A 4,699-nucleotide genomic window follows, 5' to 3' on the forward strand; every position below is an offset into this window, starting at 1 on the left:
ATTTGGTCTAATTCGATTCAGAATGGATTGAAACGTCGAGAAAACATAAAATTAGCAAATATGTTTTTTTATGAAAACAAACTTCTCCTTCGGGAAGTTGAAAAGTGGTAGCTTTCACTACAATAGCTTGCCCAGTTATTTGTTCAGTTAAAGTCGATGTTGAACAAAGTTCAAATAATATTCGTCTGCTTTAAAAGTAAAAAAATGTATAAAAGTTACCTGAAATAGGCAATATAATTTCTGACACATCAATTGATTCGGCAGGTAATATAACGGCCCCTTCGATTTCTCCTGGAAATACCGCTCTTTGTGATTTTGACAGGGTTTTTCACCTTCTACCCAATTAGATGGAGTATCATAGTTATCATTTCGAATCCAGCGTTTCAAATACGTTGCTTCAGTTATTGAAGTTACAAATATAACAAGAAAACAAAATGTAGTTATTATCCACATTTTCAAATACCTTTACGTTTGTATAAATGAACACTGCACTTGGAACTTTTAATTATTACCAACTTCCAAATTACGATTTTGATTTTTTTTTAATATAATTACTATCAAAATGAACATGGAATTTCAGTTTTGGTTACTGAGAGTTGAACCTTTGATGCTCTTTGTACGTAAATACATTATTGTATTGTGCGATACCAGAAGTGGGTGGCAATACTGGTAGTGTCGAATTACAGATAAAAGATGCATTGCATTTCGGCATCGCTCTTTCCTATTAATATATGATGCTAATATGAATATTTTGTAATTTATATATATATATATATATATATATATATATATAAATATATATACATAGATATAATTTCAATAACACATAAATAAACATTTTTCATAAAACTGTTTTTTAATTACAGATGGATGCCCAAGAAACAATTTTATCATATTATTTCACCATCTGAAGAAAAACCTTTCGCTTTATATATATATATATATATATATATATATATATATATACATGCTGTCCCAGAACTCAACGTCAAACCAAAACGTGGTGAAAGTACAGCCCTGCAAAAATATCTTTTAAAACCCTAATTTTTTTTCAAGAATTAGGTTTTTCTTATAATTGGCCAACTTTGGTCTTATAAAAATCATCACAAATAAGTAAAATTATTGATATAATGTATATTTCTGCCTGACTTAGTTTAGTTGGTTTATTGGAATAAAAATCGAATAAAAAACACATTTTTTTCATATGATAAATATTCAAAATTATACTTACTCGCCACAACCCCTTTTTAGTAATAGTCAATTTAGTAATCGAATTATTTTTATCCAGCTTTCAGACAGTGAGTGTTTTTTACTGAATTCAGATTAATTGTTTTAGTTAAGAAACAAACGCAATTAAAGAAGTTTGCATTTCACATTAAAGAACTTTTTTTTATTAACGATTGTCAACCACTACAACTTTTTTTCAAAAATTTTTTTCTTACCTTCTAGCAATTCTAACATTTTAGTAATTCAATCATTTTTTTGTAAACTGTTTTTCCTCAATTTATATTAATACTGAGCTTATAAAGTGTTTCTTTAAAAAAAAAAAAATAGTTTTTATCAAGGGTTGATTACAGCAGCGGCGCTAGGCGTGGCGGTGTCGGCGACCGTCGACGGCCTCGCGCTTGAGGTGCCTCACAAAGGACTCCACAAAATTTTCAATTAATAAAAATTTAGTTTTTCATTATAATTTAGCAATTATAGCAGAACACTTCCCAACATTTCTATTTTATATTTGTACTTATGCAACTGCCTTAACTGCACAAACGAGTTAATCGCCCAGGAATATAGCGCCATTTCTTATTTTTGAATCATGGTGATATTTAATAATCGTTAATTAAAACTATTTTTATATAATATAATGCGATGTCGATCTGCTTCATATGAGACAAATATTTGGAGATGCCGGGGATCGAACCCGGGCCTTTCACATGCAAAGCGAACGCTCTACCACTGAGCTACATCCCCACTTGTTAATTACTGATTATTTCATTCACCATTGGGCCAAGTTATTGCAACAAACATTGCGATTCATAAGATCATTAAGAAATTTTCTCAAAAGGAATATTACACGCGAGCTAAGTTAGTTGCAGAAAAAATGTCAATTCATAAGATCATCAAGGAATCTTCTAAAAAAAATTTGGAATGTTTTACAATTTTACGTGTCATCCTTGCCAAGGGGTATGCTATCTTCTGTGTATCGTTCCAATTTTAGTATATGTTCTTCCGAAGCAAGAACACTTCTTAACGTTCCCAATTGTATTATACCTAAACATCCTAGCTATCGCCACAACCGCGTAATATAATGCCGCAAAAGTAAAAAGAAGTAAAAAATGTGTGCAAATAATATTAATATCCCACTCGAAGATTGAAAAAAAAAATTGCCAAACGATCTTAAATAAAATGTCAAAAAATAAAAAAAGAGAGATATCACATAGGAGATAATCTCTTAAATGCATTTACACCCAGCATATTGTCTTAAAAAATGTATATTATTTTGATTGGCAATAAAAATATGCAAAAAATAATAATATTAAATAAAATTTAAAAAAAATGTGGAACGCTTCACGATTTTGCGTGTCATCCTTGCGCAGGGGCCATGCTAATCTTCTCTGTATCGTTCCAATTTTAGTATATGTTCTGCCGAAGCAAGAACGCTTCTTAAACGTTCCCAAATTGTATTTATACCTAAACATCCTAGCTATACGCCACAACGCGAGTTAATCCCTAAGGGTCGATGCGCCATCTGTTTGAGTAATGGTGACAATTTTAAATTCAATCTTACAACTTATTATTATAATTTGCATATTGAATTATATTTAATAAAAAATTAAAAAAAAAAAGTGGAACGCTTCACGATTTTGCGTGTCATCCTTGCGCAGGGGCCATGCTAATCTTCTCTATATCGTTCCAATTTTAGTATATGTTCTGCCTGCGAAATACACATCCCAACGTTCGTAATTTGTATTTGTACTGTACTTAAGACTATATCGCTCCGAAATGTAGCTCTTAATCTTTGAATCATGGTGATATTTTTTGTTATAAATTATTGTTATATAATATAATGGGATATTGATCTACTTGATATGAGACAAATATTTGGAGATGCCGGGGATCGAACCCGGGCTTTCACATGCAAAGCAAACGCTCTACCACTGAGCTACATCCCCGCATGGCAAATAGCTTTTTTCATCCACACACGAGCCAATTAGTTGGCAGAGAAGAGCAATTCATAGATCATTAAAAAATCTTCCAAAAAATGTGAAACGCTTCACGATTTTGCTCACCATCCTTGCGTATGGGCCATGCCAATCTGCTCTGTATCGTTCCAATTTTTGTACGTGTTCTTCCGAACAAGAATACTTCCCAACATTTGTAATTTGTATTTGTGCTTAAGCACTCGCTTTACTGCACAACACGAGATAAATCGCTCAGAAATGAGGAGCCATCTCTCACTCCCTGAATCATGTCTAAATATACAATCATTCATTAATAAAACAATCAACTCCATTTTATATTGTCAATACATTCTTTCTTAGCTCTGTTTCTGTTTAGCGTTCTTTTATTTCTACCCAGGATTTGAAGAGGTAAATGTGGAGATGCTTTTTCCCCCTTGGCAAGATGACACGTAATTGTAAAACGTTCACATTTTTATTGAAGATTTCTTGATGATCTTATGAATTGCCATTTTTTCTGCAACTAACTTGGCTCGCGTGTCATATTCTTTTGAGAAAATTTCTTATTGATCTTATAAATCGCAATGTTTTCTGCAATAACTTGGCCCAAGAGCGAATGAGATTACCAGTAATTACCAATTGGGGATGTAGCTCAGTGGTAGAGCGTTCGCTTTGCATGTGAAAGGCCCCGGGTTCGATCCCCGGCATTTCCAAATATTATGTCTCATATCAAGTAGATCAATATCCCATTTATTATATAACAATTAATTAACAGTAAAATATCACCATGATTCAAAGATAAAGTGCTACATTCCGGAGCAATTATAGTGCTTAAGTTTTTCTAATGATGAGCTCAAGGAATTAACTGAACAAGAAGAAAACAAAAATATTGATATCAGTGATTCAGAGAAAGAGCAAAAAGAAATTCTGATGGCGTTTGTTAAAAGAAGTCCTACCATAACTGAAATAATGGATCACTTCATTAAATTGGTTCTAAATTTTGACAGGAGCTCAAAACTATAAGTGATGTTAGAGATGCTCTATCCGTTTATGAAGAACTTTTAAAAGTACAAGGCAAAAGAAAAAACCAAACAACATTAGAAGCTTTTGTCACAAAAATGCAAAAGACCGAAAACGTGGAAGGCTAACTAAATATGACTGTTTCAGAATTTTATTTGTTCTTCAAGAATATTCGTTTTGCTATTTTTATTTTGCAAGAAATAATAATGAAAAGATGGAAAGGAAAAAAAAGGGTTGAAGGTAGCTATAACATTTTTTTTCAGAAATAATAATACAATAATAAGTTTTTGATAAATATAATTCATTAGCTTTTAATAAAATATGAAGCATAATATAACTATATACACATTAAGGATCATGTTAACAATATTCCAAATAATTTTCTATTTTAATATCTACATACTATTCACTAAATTTGGACTTCAACTGCCTGATAGGAGAACATTGTTAATAATCCTCTACTCTCTTCTTAGTGTTTTATCGCCAAAATTGATAGCAAACTT

At 31.6% G+C, this 4,699-nt stretch overlaps 7 non-coding genes across 7 annotated transcripts; 1 reads left to right on the forward strand and 6 right to left on the reverse strand.

Moving 5' to 3' along the window:
* Positions 1-1,897: 1,897 nt before the first annotated feature.
* Trnaa-ugc lies at positions 1,898-1,968 on the reverse strand. The gene has a single exon. It is a non-coding gene; the product is annotated as a tRNA-Ala (tRNA).
* Positions 1,969-2,134: 166 nt separating this feature from the next.
* LOC113368495 lies at positions 2,135-2,239 on the reverse strand. The gene has a single exon (XR_003366409.1). It is a non-coding gene; the product is annotated as a U6 spliceosomal RNA (small nuclear RNA).
* Positions 2,240-2,549: 310 nt separating this feature from the next.
* LOC113368558 lies at positions 2,550-2,656 on the reverse strand. The gene has a single exon (XR_003366458.1). It is a non-coding gene; the product is annotated as a U6 spliceosomal RNA (small nuclear RNA).
* A 181-nt stretch (positions 2,657-2,837) lies between these two features.
* On the reverse strand, positions 2,838-2,943 carry LOC113368492. The gene has a single exon (XR_003366406.1). It is a non-coding gene; the product is annotated as a U6 spliceosomal RNA (small nuclear RNA).
* A 157-nt stretch (positions 2,944-3,100) lies between these two features.
* Trnaa-ugc lies at positions 3,101-3,170 on the reverse strand. Its single transcript has one exon. It is a non-coding gene; the product is annotated as a tRNA-Ala (tRNA).
* Positions 3,171-3,255: 85 nt separating this feature from the next.
* LOC113368496 lies at positions 3,256-3,360 on the reverse strand. Its single transcript, XR_003366410.1, has one exon. It is a non-coding gene; the product is annotated as a U6 spliceosomal RNA (small nuclear RNA).
* Positions 3,361-3,817: 457 nt separating this feature from the next.
* Trnaa-ugc lies at positions 3,818-3,889 on the forward strand. The gene has a single exon. It is a non-coding gene; the product is annotated as a tRNA-Ala (tRNA).
* The last annotated feature ends 810 nt before the right edge of the window (positions 3,890-4,699 follow it).

This window comes from Ctenocephalides felis, unplaced genomic scaffold (assembly GCF_003426905.1).
Source record: "Ctenocephalides felis isolate EL2017-DRISC unplaced genomic scaffold, ASM342690v1 CF-g0.4_SCAFFOLD_01170, whole genome shotgun sequence".
Lineage (NCBI taxonomy): Eukaryota > Metazoa > Arthropoda > Insecta > Siphonaptera > Pulicidae > Ctenocephalides > Ctenocephalides felis.